We start from the raw sequence: 16,292 nt of genomic DNA on the forward strand, positions 1-16,292 counted from the left end.
GTTTCCCATAGCACTAGCATACTCAGTGCTGAACAAGACAAAAATTTCCCAGAAGAGCTCAGCTCCCCATTTAGGCACCAAAATAAGTGGCCAGATTTTCTGAAGTGTTCAACATATTGGGTGCAGAGCTCTTCTCAGAGTCTGACCGTAGGTGTCCCTGGAACGGGAGCTGCGGAGCTTTTCTGGTTGGCAGGCCCTTATTTACATGTAGGTGCCTTAAAGGGAGCTGAGCAAGTTTAGAAACCTGACCTTAGATGTGGCTACCAAGCACTTGGGAGGCGAGGAACTGACCTGGCCCTGAGCTCTTAAGGAGCTAGCCTAAAATGTAAACAGTCCCTACCCTGAAGAGGTTGCAATGTGAGCAGGAGAGTAAAAATGGGTATGTTTGTTGTTTGAAGAGAGATGCTCTAGTTCAAAAGGAATTACTTTGGGGCAGTTTGATGGCCTGTGTTATACAAGAGGCCCGTCTAGATGATCAGAATGGTCTCTTCTGGCGTTGGAATCTCTGAATCTAATGTAGGAAAGGAGGGGTGAGAAGCACAGAAGAAGGATTATCTAGCACAGTTGGGTATATGATTTTTTTCATTGTGGTTCACTATAGACTTGCTCCTTGTTGGCTGCACTGAAGAGAGCCTTTAGGAGGGATTGGAGTGAAGAAGGGGCAGTGACTTGGTGAACCAGAATTGGGCAGGTATCACCTGCAGCAGGGTAAGTAGCAAAGGTAGAGTTAGAACAATTGCCAAGTTCTCTAAGACCTTCAGATGGCAGACATTCTAAGGGCAGAGTATCAGTTCCTTCAGTACCTCCTTCAATACAGCAGCTAAATACCTTCCTTCTTTTGGCAAGCCGTCAGAGAGAATGGAATCCAAGTGCCACAGTCAGCCCTGGGAAAACAGGTGTGACTCCACTGACATCAATGTCCTGTGCCTGTTTATATCAAGGCTGAGATCAGCTCACACAGTGTACAAAATCCTTCAGAATGAGACCCTTCCACACGGCCATGAGCTTTAATATGTATTACACAAAGTGGATTTTGTTGCTCATTCTTTGCCATTTACACTAGAACAACAAATGTATTTGCTTTGAGACAAATAGCTCCTTCCCCAGCCATCCTGCTTCACATTTGCTCTGTCATGCTAACTAATCAATTCCATGACTCACAGCACATTGACATAGGAGCCTGTCATCTTCTGCTGGACCCCACCCCGAAGTTTGTTTGTGCAAAAGAGTAGAAATAGCTTTAAGGATAGCCAGTAACATTACTGTCATTATAGACTGCTCCTGTAGCAGAGCCTTCATCATCATAAATGTACAGCAAGAATTAAGGCTCATTTCTTATAACAGCCCATACAATTTTCATTGGCTCATAACTTTCGGAGGGGGGGGGGGGGATTGTCTTTCTGGGCCAAATCTTCCCATGCTTCATCTCAACCCAAAGTCTGAGTTGTTGAATATGTTAAAAAATCCTAATCAGCATCTTTTTCACTATTTTAAACGTCAGTTGCATCTCCAGAAAGGTAAAAAAAGGACAAAGGATACATTTGCAAGCTTAAAGCTGCATTAATATTTTCTCCAACTGTGCATAGTATGAATGTCTTGGATTCTGGCTTCAAATTACAGGGCAGTTTATTAAAGAGAAATATTTCCAGTGGTGGCTATTGCCTATTGGAAACTCCCAACTCACACCAGTTCATCATACTCCTGATTATACGGCAGATTGGCTGAAAAGTTGAAATGCACTGTAGGTCTTTTGCTAAAATTAAAATCAGGTTCAAGAGTGAGAAGAAATGGATTAAATGACTGATCTCATTTGGCTTTTGTAGAATGAGTTTCAACTGAGGCAATCTGGAAAACTGGAGACAGCTGAAAGTAAAATCCCACCTGTGCAGCAGTTCAGGCACTTGGCCAGTCTTATCACACAGATTAGAGAAGTGATTTCAGGTCCATGGAAGTGTCAGTTTTAAGCCAGATTGCTGCAAAGAACAGCCCATTTCCAAAAGTCACCTGTGTTCATACCATCCAGGATAGCCTATCAGCTTAGGCACCAAGAGACAGTTTATTGAAATGCAAATACTTTGCTGCTTATTGTCCTGTGCACTCTCCACAGTTCAGCAGGCAGCTGCAGAACCCTGCTGGAACCAAGCAGCGATTATTACTAGGACATCACTAACTTCTGGGCTCTTTAAACAACGCTTAGAAGCATTCTGGAGGCCAAAGTTGGAAGCAGCACTTAACTGAGAAAGAAGCTGCTTATAAAGACATGGATGTTGCAAGCATGATTATGAGAACTTCCCACAGTCTTTATATAGACGCTGTATTAAGATGTTGTAAGTCAAATATTCAGTTCAAAATAGTCCCTGTGGTGACCAGTTCTGGGGGGAAAAACACACAGGATGACGGCACTGAAAAAGAAGCAGTCACGCTCAGAGCTGCAGATCAACCCGCTCCTCTTAATTTCAGTCATGTTTAATTTAGACTCTTATTCACCCAGCTGTTTCCATTTGCTGATGCAAGCTGCTTTATAGGAAACAAACAGATATGAGGTCAGATCTGCAGCTGGGCAAACCAGAATAGTTCATTTACACCATTGGAAGATCTGGCACATGGTCCCTGCCCTGAAGAGTTTCCAGTCTCATTTTAGATATGACAAGTGGGAATAAGGGAAGGGAGGGGTGAAAAAGAAGGGACTATCACAGCAATAAAATCATGGGGTTACTCTAGAGAAATATGCACCTCTTGCTGGTGCAAGATTTTGGATGGGGATTAGAAATATTTATAAAAAAGAATATGGTTTTCTGATTTACTAGCAGTAAGGAAATGCATCTTAAGAAGGTATTTGAACTAGAAGACTGTAGTGACTTTTGTAACTTCACACATCATATGTTCCTATTCAAACATCGACATAACACTGAAAAGCAATTACTTCTCAGCATGAAGAAGGGTTGCACTTTAACAGAGCAGAGCAACATTACTTGAGGATCAATATGAAAAACAGCCTCTCCTGGCAGGTAACAGCAAGAAACAAAATATTAAAACATTACTGTAGAAGCCACTGCAGCAGTTACCCGATTAGAAGCAGGACTAAGGCGCCGGAAGCAGGGGGGAGAAAGAGATCTTGATCCTATTTCCAAACAAGTTCTTACAGCCATTTAAACCATACTGGGTTTTGCTTACCTTTGACTTGTCCGTACTGTTAAAGTTTCAGCCCAGAACAACCTTAAAGAATCAGAGTGACTTAAGGGGGACAGACAGACCCACTGTGCTGCAAAGGAAAAAGAAATAAATATGTAATTTGTACGTCTGCAGTTTTTATCTCTGCAGTTTCTATCTGGAGAGGAGTAGTTCCATGCACAATCCATTACAGATCAGTATTTCTAGTCAGACCACAGAGTAGCCCAGGAATCTAGGTTTTTTTTACACTTAGCAGCTCACCACCCTACAGAATTCAAATCCCACCTAATGCATCCTATGTACGAATTTATACCATAAATTGTGCTTTCCAACTCACTCCACAGACGGGCATCCTAGCATAGTTTGATTCACCCTGCAACCAAAGCCAGCTGTTCTATTAGGCTCCCCAAAACGAAATAAGAACCCTTGGGGTCATTCATACTGCACTGTTTAGTTCCTCTAAGCTAAATTTGCTATGTGTTGTGGCTTTATCATCCATTTCTCTCTGCAAGGGCTCATTTCATTTGGGCACTAGTGTCATTAAAGAGCAACAACATGATGGGCTGTTTTTAGAAACAAAGTTCCGCTTAGCCACTGACACTGATATCAGTCATGTCAGTTCAAAAGCTACTGTGTATGGCGGATTCTGTGTTTTTATAATCTAATTTTAACCTGTTTACTCCTGTAAGTAAATGTCTCACGAGACTGTTAGCGAGTTACTGTGACTATGGGAGCCATACTTCAAAGAGCAAATATAGCATCACATCACCTGTTATTTACATGTGCTCTCAGCCAGATTCAGAGCTCAGTTTTACCAGGGCACAAGACAGGGATGCCTCTGAAATAGCTTTAAATTTACATACGCAAAAATGAGATCAGAATTTGGCCACATGTAAACAAGTTAAATGCAGTGTTACAATCCCATGGTCGTTTACAAGAAGACTGAAGGAGGGGCGAGGGAAGAGAGAGTATTATAATTCAACAATAAATAGCTTGGTCGTGTTGCACCTGTATGCTTATCTTATGGCATATACTTATCCCTGTATGCCTATCTTATGGCATTGTGGAACAATTATAACTGCTCTGTAGTTCAGGTTGAAGACAGTGTGCCATTATAAGCTGATTCAGCAAGATAGTTAAGCACGTGCCTAATTTTAAACACATGCTTCACCCCACTGACTTCAATGGGACATTGCATGTGCCTAATTAGTTTGCTGGATCACAGCCCATTAGAAGAGACACAGAATTTACCCCTACTGCCTTTACAAACACCAAGATGATATATATTCCAGGGCTTTTCTCTTGATCTTTGTTTTGTCTGGTCTGTCTGTTTTAACATCACAAAATGAGTGCCAGTGTAATGCATTCAACTTCTTCACACAAAATCAATCCTGGATCTCAAGGACTTACAGTGCAAAAATTTTTGTTTCCCAGTTGTGTTCTGAACGAACGAACGAACGAACGAACACACACACACACACACACACACACACACACACACAGAGCATATAAGGGGAATATGTTTGACTACTTGATTTTAGAGGGATAAAAATAATAGGCTTCTATGGGAACTGAACTAAAAATTCTCTATCCTTTCTACCTGTTTTTATGAATCTCCATATAGAATTCTAGGTAAGATAGCATTTTTATTCAAAATCTGTAGATCTTTCCCATAAATTGTCCCCTAATTCAGCCTCTATTTCAGATGATTAAATTGTGATACTTTATTTAGTCAGGTTAATGAAGGGCTCATTAGTGACACTGACTCAGACAGGAAATTGTGTTTTATTTCGACTCACACACTGGAAACAGTAACAAATGCTATTAGACAAAAAAAAAAACTAAAAATTCCACACCCAACCATGCCACTATCACAAAGAGTTGGGAACCTGTGATGTGATGGGGGATTTCTGGAAAACTATCTCAAATTTTGCTGCATGCCAGCTGGAACCCAAAAGGTGCAAATTCAAGAAAATTGCTTGGGTTGGCCATATGTTTCAACTAACATCATTGGAAATTAAGCCTAAATTAAGGAGACACTGTAAGTAATATCAAATCTGGCCTAGCATTTATATTACAAAATTTGATACAAGTAGAAACATTCCTCGGATATTTTCTTAAAACCATTATAAAAGGGTTTTGTTTTCTTTTCTTTTCTTAACCACTACCCAGCAATGTTTCCCTGTACTTCAAATATTGCAAAGTAAAGTTTCCTAGATACAAGTGAAACAGACTACTTCATTCACTTCTCAGCAAGCACAATGAAAACAGTCTAAATAGCACAGATTGTGAAAGGGCAAAGAGATAAGATGTTCGGTTAGTAACAGGATATTTTTAACATAGTAGATATTTGCGGACTGCATTAAAAAAAAAATCAGACACTAGATGTATGTGGTAAACATCTTTTATAGGCCCAACTTCTGTTGCAGAGAGACACAAGCTTTCAAGCTTACACAGAGTTCTTCTTCAGGTCTCTCTCACCTACAGAAGTTGGGCCAATAAAAGACTGCCTCACCCACCTTGCTCTCTAGTATCCTGGGCCCAACATGGCTACAACAACTCTAGGATTAAAAAAATCTGTGTTGTTATAAAGTCCTGGGCTGTTGCCGGATTTTGGGTGTTTAGTAATTTGAATAGGGTTATAAGGCTCACCAATTGATCTGATCAGAAGATGAGTTTCCAGTCCCAGAATCAGGCTACCAAGAGTTTTACAAGTACCCCTTAGGGTGCATGACAGGAATGCTCACACTGATAACCGAATATGTATAGTTTTACAGACTTATTAAAATAACATAGAATAATAGACAAATGAATAATCAAATGGATAATGATTGGGATTACAGTCTTGTTCTAAAAACACATGTGATATATAATATATATATTGTACACTTTGGATTAATATACTCACACCCTTCCCTGATGACCTGGTTGAAAGAAATGTCTGGTTCCTCAACTTGAGTGGAGGGGTGGAGAGCTAGGCAGTGCTAGAGAGCTAAGACCTATAAGACTAAAACTACAAATAGTACTAAGTATAAACTGAGAACAAAGATCCTAACAAACACAAAGCAAAAGAAGCCCAAAAGAAGAAGTAGCTGATGATCACACCCAATTAACTTGGTTTGCCCTTTTTATACCCTGAACAATATGAGTCCTCCTAAGTCCAAACTTGGTTTCTTCACTCACAAATTATTAGGGTACACTTATTCTATAGGCTGGCAGGTTCATGCATATTAACGACATATCCATATCCTTTCCAGATGGTTCGCTTATCTCACCTTTGTTATTTCTGGCCCTTTCAGTGTGTTTGTACAGCTCATGGTGGAGGGAGGATATCATAATGATGGTCATGGGTACCATGGATAAATATAATAATGAGACAATAATGCTTTCAATGGTAACCCTAGTGGGGGAATATAGACAAAGAATGTCGGTGTACTTTGGATAGTTAAATCTTGATAGGCTGGGTCAGATAGGATGACAGTGATGTTTCCAAAGATGGGAATAGGGGAAATTGCTTGATTTCCTATTAAAGTAGGTTGCATTGGAGTAAAACAAAAATTTGGGTCCGTGACCTGACACTCCAAGGGACCATAATGGTACCTCTTTTGATTGGTTACCATGCAAAATTAGCCATTTCCAGAATAGGACACCCTCTCCATTGGAGTCCTCCACTTAGTCAGCCTCACCAAGCATGACAATGACGATTTGTTTTGTAACTCTCCCTGCAATCCACACAGGACAGTATCTGTCTCAAATACATTACATCTACAGATGTACTGAGGCCCTTTTTCAGAGCAACAGGCCATCTGTGGAGCTTTCCAAGTCTGAGTTGGAGTGTGGTAGACCACCTAGGAAGGCACATTCATACGTTCTCTGTAGATGCTGTCTTCCAGGTGACCTATGGACTGGACTGCTACCAACTGGTTGTACACATCCTTGTTTGGGTCAAACACTGGTAAAGAAATAGTGAATGAGACATACAAGGACCGTGCCACTGAACAATCTTTGGAAAAAGAGCAACTGTCTTGGTTGGAGTGAAGTGTCACAGATCCCATCTGTCTCATTATTCCCCATGATAAATGCTGGCATAGATCCAAACAGGTGGATCGCTCCCTTTCCAGCCTTTGAAAGCACTTAGGGCAATACCAACCTAGTAATTTCTCATCCTTGATTAGGTCTGGAACCTTTCCCAATTTTAGAGCTGGCAAGGTACTCGTGATGGTATTTATAACATATTCTCCATAAGCAGAGCAGATCACTTATTTTCCTAGATATTGGTTCTTTTCCTGATTATTGTTCAAAGTGACCAGTTGGTTAATTTTAAGTTTGGTTTTATTAAACAGTTGAGTTATGTCATGCATGTTATAAACAGTAAATCGCTCCTCCTGTACTAGTCCCTTTATTCCCTGTAACATTGGGTTGACTACCTGGTTAACTTCCTTCTGCAACACGTAATTTATGTGTTTGCGAATTTTCCAAACATCTATTCGATTCCAGATTGACTTCCCTGAACCAAATAGTCCTGTTAAGGACCGCAAAATTCCAAGAGGATTTAAGCTGCGTTTCCTTCTAAGAGTATGGAATTTATTGCCCATTCCCAAAAGAGTAATGTTAGCACTTAAAGCATTTACAAGGTAAAAGAATGAAGCAATTTCCAGTGATTTGGTATACATTTCTAAGGTAATTTCATGGCCCGTATTGATCATAAGAGTCTGTTCCACTCCTTTCTTTGGTGAGTTTTGCTTCAAATGTCCAATCAATTGAGCATGTACATGTCGCTGTGTTTCATGGTCTTGAGTAATTTGTTGTATCTTTTGCAACATTTTAGTCCCAATTTCTTGATTTTGGCTCAGTCCTACCCTTAGAGTGACGATAAGGGTGTAGTAAATCAGGAATATCAGTGTCCATTTCATGGTTGTTGGCTACTGGGCTTCAGCAGTTTGGATTCCAAATGTTATTCACCTAGCTCTTGTGGAGGAAGCTGCTCCTGAGACCTGGACAATCAATACAGCTTTAACTGATTAGCCTGGTAAATTTTGTCTCTATTACACTTGCCTCCTGTTACTCTAATTTTATACACTGCTGACCTGAGTTTAATCAATGATTCGGAAGGGTCCGATCCATCGGTTACACAGTCCATGCTCTGATGCTTTGTATGTTAACATCGTTACTTAGTCGCCAACCTCCCAAGTATTCTCTCTCTGTTTTTTGTTGAAGTAGGCCTTTGCCTTTCATCTGGATTTTCCCAATTTAACAACTACCTGCATGTGGACCGGATTCAAATGGTTTTGCAGATTGTGCAGGTATGTATCCATTTTTATTCCCTCCAGTTGAGTGCCACTGGTGTGCCAGATCAAATGTTCTGGTAATCGCATATTTCGGCCTGTCATCACCTCAAAGGGTGTTTTATCAGTAGATGCAGCAGGTGTCACCCTCAGTGCCATTAAAATTAGATGCATGAGGGTGTCCCAGTTATGCCCATTGGCATCAACAGTTTCCTCAACATTATCTTTATAGTCCGATTGGTTTGTTCCACCATCCCAGATGACTGTGTTCTATATGGGATGTGTAGTCCCTGCAGGACTCCCATCAATTTAAGTCAGTCCTTAAAGAACTGTCCAGTAAAATGTGATCCCTGATCTGCTTCCACCTTTGCAGGGATCCCCCATTGAGAGAAGACTTGTTCTACCAGGACTCTGGCAGTGGCTTTTGCAGCATTGGTTTTTAGAGAAAATGCATCTACCCACTTTGAAAAAGGATCGACAACCACCAAAAGATATTGGTTGCCTCTCTGGGTCCTTAGGAAAGGACCTATGAAGTCAATCTGCAAAGCCATCCATGGACCTTCATATACCTGAGATTTTAATGGCTCATTTCTTTTGGATGGAGCAGGACTGGCTTGAGCACATGCCAAACAGTTATCACAGTATTGTTGCACATCCATCCTAAGAAGCAGCCACCATCCCACAGATACAAGAAGTTGGACAATTTTGTCCACTCCCTGATGTCCTCCTGTTGGAGTGTCATGAACCATATACTGTGGAACTATCCACACAGGGAAAGGACCTCCTGTATATATCAGAACTCCATCCACTACCTGCAAATACTGTTCGTATCTTCTGTATAAGGGATCTGTGAGTGACCACTCTCCTCCTCTGGAAAGCTCTCGGGTTACTCTCACTATGTCCTTATCTAATTTCTGCATCTCTCTTAAGTCAGGTATGTTAGTCTTTACAACCTTAGTTGTGGCAATTGGGCGCACTGGACCAGAGATAGTACAGGGATACTCCAGTTTTGACTGCTTGACCCGCAAATGGCACAGCAATTCTACCAACCAGCAGGGGAACTGCTGCAGTGGTTCATGCAATGGCAGCACTTCAGCTGTTTTTGATGTAAGGTTATTGAGAAAAGTGCAATTAGAATTTCTTTATGACAGGAAAGGTAGCATTTTCCTCTTTATAAAATGCAAATGGCTGATGGGATGGATTTAAGCTAGATCTAATCAAAAGAATTGATAGGATACTTATCCATCAGAATATGTTGTTTCATCAAAAGCTAAATGTTTCACAGGAGCATGTCGATTTTGACTACATTTGACGGTAAATTTTTTAAACGATCCAGAACAAGTAGGAGGTATTTCATTTTTACTTTACCTTTTTCAGCTTTATCAAAACAAATGTATTATGACATCAAAACAAAATGTTTTTAATAAAGTCATTTCAATGTTTCTGAATAGAAATACTTTGGAATTTCTGTTCCACAGAATATTTTGCGATTTCTACTTTTCATACCGATTCAGGACAGAAATTCATGCGAGCATCTCCCACAGGACGGAAATTCCATTTTCCAATCAGCTCTAGTTTAAACTCAGATGTTTCATCCATTTCGCTGCCATGAATTTAGATCTTGAGGGTTCCTTCTATGTCTTGCCTCTTGTATCTGAATTCAGACACCAAATGCAGCATAAGGGACAGAACTTCCTCAGCTGTGTTAAACATTAGTCAGACAAACACATAACCTTCGCTTTATCTATGCTAGAAAAATTTACTGTACCTCAGGAACTCGTTTAAATAGATTAGATAATCAGCAGGTGTAAGAACCAGTTTAATCTCAACTGTTATACTGTGAACCACTTTACTGCCCTCCTGGACATAAACATGCTGAAACGGTTCAACTAGGCCTGGACTAGTTATCTCTTTATGCACTTGTGGCCTATTGAAATCTCTCAAAATCCACTGCTTTCAAGATCAGTGTCAAACTGTGAATTAAGTAGCCAGAGAGCATTACAACCAAAGCAATTTAGAACAGCACTAGTATGGACACAGACCACGCCAATAACTATTCCCACACCATTTCAGTATAACTAGTGTGGACATACTTGCACCGATTTATTCTTTAATGTAGTCACAGGCCTTGAAATTAGGGATTGCCAAATAAAGAGTCATTTAGTTCACCTATCAGGAAAAAAACTAAACAGGTTGACAGCAACATTTAACGTCACTAAGTCCACACAAAGCTGCATTATACCACCATTAGTAATAAATGATTTTGGCCTGACCCCTCATCGTCTGGGGCTGGATAAAGAGACAGTGTTAATGCAGTAGACCATTGCCAACCCACCCAAAACAGAAATACTTTCCAAAGCAGGAGCCATCACTACAGCAGCAATGTTAATGTTTAACGATTTTGATCAATAAGATACACAAGCAAAGACTTTCAAAGCAGCACAGGGCAGTTAACCATTAAAATGAATGGAAGACGTATGGCTCCATTTTCTCCTGCCCTGGGATGGATGTCGGAGCAGCCAAGTGACACGCTTGCATACTAACAATCTCTGATTCCAACTGGGTTACATGATAAGGCCTACATTTCCCAAACCGTGCCCCCTCATCAGATGCCCAGATTGAGAGTTCAGCGACACATTTTTAGAGGTGCCAAGCAGCCAATTGGGACCTGGTGGAGCTCAGCACCTCTGCGAATCAGGCCCTTGCCATAATCAGGGTCCTGCTGGCCCCAAAGTGGAAGAGGGACAAGAAACTGGCTATACAGGTGTCCTATCTCTGCTGCCCCCACCTTGAATATCCTATATCCCCTCCCCCAATTCCCCCACACTTCCCTCCATTCTTTGGCTCCCATCCCTTCCCCTGGAGCTCTCTCACTCCTCCCCTTCCACAACCCCAAATTTCCCCCACTCCCTGGCTCCCCTTCTGACCTGGCCTCACCCCTTCCCACCAGCACCTGTTCCCATTGAGCTTTGAGAAGGAGCGGAAGAGTCCCCTCCCTCCTCCTCCACATGCTGAAAGCCATAATCTCCCCCATCTTCTGCCTGCTGGAGGGAAACAGCTTTTCCTCTACCACAGAGAGTTGAGAGAGAGTAGTGGACATGCTGTTCTCCCATAAAATACCTTATCCCCTAAGGCACTGCCCTTCCTTCCCCCCCCTACCCTAAATTGAGAGGGAATATTCTTCCTCCACTTCCCTGTATATTTATGCCAATATTTATAGGCATCTCACTCTGAACATCTAAAAATTAATGAACACTTGGAAACTTCAGCCTAGATCTTGAGGAAATAATTGATAGGCATAATCATTACAAAGTCTGGCTTTAATTTCTGACCTATAAAAGGCCTCAGAAAAGGCATTTGCAAACTGAGGACATAAAGACAAGGAAGGAGTTCTAACTGATAGTCCTATGAGCTGGATTACAGCACATGTTACCAAGCCACTGCTAGGGGAGTGGAAGGCTGGTAAAAATTGCAGGTGCTGCTGCCAGTAGAAATGTCCCCCTTCCACCATCTCTCAGGTAGTGGGCAAGTAGGTAGATTTTAAGGTCACAAAGGACCTCTGCAATCATCTATTCTCACCTCCTCCAGAACACAGGCCAGAGAATTTCAGCCAGCAGTTCCTGCAGTGGAGGGAGTTATTCTTCCCTATTACAGAAGCGAACACTATCAGGCAGCAGTGACCATGAGATGGTCGAGTTCAGGATCCTGATGAAAGGAAGAAAGGGGAACAGCAGGATACGGACCATGGACTTCAGAAAAGCGGACTTTGATTCCCTCAGGGAACTGATGGGCAGGATTCCCTGGGAGGCTAATATGAGGGGGAAAGGAACCCAAGAGAGCTGGCTGTATTTTAAGGAGACCTTATTGAGGGCACAAGAGCAAACCATCCCGATGTGCAGAAAGAATAGCAAATATGGTAGGCGTCCAGCTTGGCTTAACAAAGAAGTCTTTGGCGAACTTAAACGCAAAAAGAAGCTTACAAGAAGTGGAAGCTTGGTCAGATGACTAGGGAGGATTATATAAACACTGCTCGAACGTGCAGGAATGAAATGAGGAAGGCCAAAGCACAATTGGAGTTGCAGCTAGCAAGGGACGTGAAGGGGAACAAAAAGGGTTTCTACAGGCATGTTGCCAACAAGAGGAAGATTCGGGAAAGTGTAGGCCCCTTAAAGAAAGGGGGAGGCGACCTAGTGATGGAGGATGTGGAGAAAGCTGAGGTACTCAATGCCTTTTTTGCCTCTGTCTTCACAGACAAGATCAGCTCCCAGACTGCTGTACTGGGTGGCACAGAATGGGAAGGAGGCGAACATCCCACAGTGCTGAAGGAACAGGTTCAAGACTATTTAGAAGGATTGGACATTCACAAGTCCATGGAGCCGGATGCAATGCACCCGAGGGTGCTGAGGGAGTTGGCTGAGGTGATTTCAGAGCCATTGGCTATTATCTTTGAAAGCTCATGGCAACAGGGGAGGTCCCTGAGGACTGGAAAAAAGCAAATATAGTGCCCATCTTCAAAAAAGGGAGGAAAGAGGATCCGGGGAACTACAGACCGGTCAGCCTCACCTCAATCCCTGGAAAGATCATGGAGCAGGTCCTTAAGGAATCCATTTTAAGGCACTTGGAAGAGAGGAAGGTGATCAGGAACAGTCAACACGGATTCACCAAGGGAAAGTCATGCCTGACCAACCTGATTGCTTTCTATGATGAGGTGACTGGCTCTGTGGATGTAGGGAAGGCGGTGGATGTGATATACCTTGACTTTAGCAAAGCTTTTGATACGGTTTCTCACAGTATTCTTATCAGCAAGTTAAAGAAGTATGGGTTGGATGAAAGGACTATAAAATGGATAGTGAACTGGCTAGAGCATAGGGCTCAACGAGTAGTGATCAATGGCTCCATGTCTAGCTGGCAACCGGTCACAAGCGGAGTTCCCCAGGGGTCGGTCCTGGGGCCGGTTTTGTTCAACATCTTTATTAATGATCTGGAGGATGGGGTAGATTGCACCCTCAGCAAGTTTGCGGACGACACTAAGCTGGGGGGAGTGGTAGATACCCTGGAAGGTAGGGATAGGATACAGAGTGACCTAAACAAACTGGAGGATTGGGCCAAAAGAAATCTAATGAGGTTCAACAAAGAAAAGTGCAGAGTCCTCCACTTAGGAAGAAAGAATCCCATGCACAGCTATAGACTGGGGACCGACGAGCTGGGCAGCAGCTCTGCAGAAAAGGACCTGGGGGTAACGGTGGATAAAAAGCTGGATATGAGTCAGCAGTGTGCCCTGGTTGGCAAGAAGGCCAATGGCATATTGGGCTGCATTAGGAGGGGCATTGCTAGCAGGTCACGGGAAGTGATTATTCCCCTCTATTCGGCATTGGTGAGGCCGCATTTAGAATATTGTGTCCAGTTTTGGGCCCCGCAATACAAAAAGGATGTGGACAAGTTGGAGAGAGTCCAGCGGAGGGCAACAAAAATGATTAGGGGGCTGGAGCACAGGACTTATGAGGAGAGGCTGAGGGAACTGGGCTTGTTTAGTCTGCAAAAGAGAAGAGTGAGGGGGGATTTGATAGCGGCCTTTAACTACCTGAAAGGGGGTTCTAGGGAGGATGGGGCTAGGCTGTTCTCGGTGGTGGCAGATGACAGAACAAGGAGCAACGGTCTCAAGTTGCAGGGAGGGAGGTCTAGGTTGGACATTAGGAAAAAGTTTTTTACTAGGAGGGTGGTGAAGCACTGGAATGGGTTACCTAGGGAGGTGGTGGAATCTCCATCCTTAGAGGTTTTTAAGCTGCGGCTTGACAAAGCCCTGGTTGGGATGATATAGCAGAGGTTAGTCCTGCTTTGAGCAGGGGGTTGGACTAGATGACCTCCTGAGGTCCCTTCCAACTCTAATATTCTATGACTCTATGATTCTATGATTCTAAGCCAGATAGCCTGTATTCAAATTATTTTTGATTATCTGTATTAGAACACATCTTTTAGAAAGACATCCAGAGTCTCAATTTAAAGACTCCAAGTGATGGAGAGTTTACCATTTCCATCCCCCAGATTACCGTTGACAAGTTAAAGCTGGAAAATCAAACTTGAAATAAGCCACAACTTCTAACCACTTGGTACCCCTTAGTCTGCCCAGTTACCAAGCTCTGTTGCATATAGGTGTTTATCAATTATGATCAGCACCGTCTCTCTGATAAGCTGGATTGACTGAGCTCTGATTCTGTCACTGTAAGACATGTTGGCAAGTTATAGTAGCTGGATTTTTAGTTTTGTGCCACTAGTTATAGATGCTATGTGCTGTAGGGTTTTGGTTATTTTTTTAATAGTTTAACTAAAGCACCTTATTGTTACAGTAATAGGTACTATAGAAATTGCATACAAAAAAAGGCAGTAGAGCGGCACCAATTTATACCAGCTGAGGATCTGGCCTGCAGTTTTCAGCTACATAATCACATGTTACTTTATCCACAGATGCCGGCCTCCTTCAGTGCACAAAATGCAGCAGCAGCTATTTTGCCAGTGACCCATTCAGAGATGCTGTGAGCACGGCATGCTGAAGGAAGATGCTGGAGTGGTGCATGTACAGTGTTAATAGACTGTTGAGGGTTTTGGAGCAACAAGCCAAGAAGAACCTGCAATGAGCTGAGGAAAGATGGGAAGGGGCAGTTTTTACCGGACCGTACAGCAGCTGAATGTGAACATATTTACATGAGACCGGGGGTGGGGGGGGAAAAAACCGCACCTTGCTGACCGCAGGGCTATCTCCCTGCCAAATTTCAAAGTCCTGCTGAAGACTATGGAGGTGCTAGGATTCTTAATTCTTCACGCTTTATTATGGAAAAAGTGTTAGGCATCCTAAATATAAGGGTTCAGTGCCTCTCCCCCAGTAATACACACTTACAGATTGGCTGGTCTCTGTATGATGTCTGATAATACATTTTAATCGGTATCTCACAGGTCTTCACAAATTCCATTCATAAGAAGATATCAGCCATGAAGACCAGGCATTGGTGCTTGTTTATTGCAGGTCAAAGCTTAGAGATGTTCCTTTAATGAGCCAGCCAGCCTTTGTCTCTTTCTTTTCCCTTGGGAAGGCTACATAGGTCAAAGAGTCTAAGAAATGGTGGTCATTACTAAGAGGAAAGATAGTCATGAAAAGGCACAGAACAGAAAGTTAATGAACCAGGATTATCATCCCAGCTCTTCCATATCACCCTTCTGTGGCAAGTCAAGCCTTCTGTGCCTCAGTTTCCCATCCATCAAATTGGGATAATGCTTCCCTACCAACTTCACAGGGTGAGAGGCAAAACTCATTCATGTCTGCAAAGTGCATGGAGATCCTCAGATATAAAGTGTACTAGGAGGGTAAAATATTTTATTAAAAAGCAAAAGGTCTATCCATTCACCACTGAGTTGCCCAGTACATTCCTCAGCTCTCAAGTGTTAGTGAACAATGGGACAAATTCTGCCCTCAGTCATACCCCGGGTATCCCAGTGAAGTTTCCAGGCTGTGACTCACGACAGGATTTAGCCCATCCTGCCTGAACTGCTATCAGAAAGCCTGCTCTGGTGCTAGCAACGTGCAGAACAGCTTGTTGGAATTGATCAATTAAATTACACTGACCAATTTGTTACCATCTGTCTGTTCTTGGAAAGGACATAGGAATTGCTGGGTTATTCCAGTTTGTCTGTACAACATTGCTGCAACCGCAATAGATGTTTCTTTTAAAAACCATTACTTGTACATGTAGTTTTAAAAAAAGTCTCAACATACACCAGCACATACGTGAGTGGGGAGCTATTGGCTACCTGGATGGATTAATGTCTCCTTTGTGTTGAACAATG

The 16,292-nt window shown here is 42.4% G+C and overlaps 1 protein-coding gene across 6 annotated transcripts in view; it reads right to left on the reverse strand.

Moving 5' to 3' along the window:
* The window catches only part of GDPD5 (glycerophosphodiester phosphodiesterase domain containing 5), a 308,016-nt gene that overhangs the window by 229,847 nt on the left and 61,877 nt on the right, over nucleotides 1-16,292 (reverse strand). For 5 of the 6 annotated variants that reach the window (XM_067533310.1, XM_067533314.1, XM_067533311.1 and 2 more), the window contains exon 2: nucleotides 3,175-3,262. The gene's annotated coding sequence lies outside the window, so the exon portion shown is untranslated. Of the gene's footprint in view, nucleotides 1-3,174; nucleotides 3,263-3,508; nucleotides 3,663-16,292 lie in introns of those variants that run through there. The other variant, XM_067533309.1, reaches the window with a different exon arrangement.

Source organism: Emydura macquarii, unplaced genomic scaffold (genome assembly GCF_026122565.2).
Source record: "Emydura macquarii macquarii isolate MOO-44397 ecotype Brisbane River unplaced genomic scaffold, CSIRO-AGI_Emac_v2 contig_3328, whole genome shotgun sequence".
NCBI classification, from domain to species: Eukaryota; Metazoa; Chordata; order Testudines; family Chelidae; genus Emydura; species Emydura macquarii.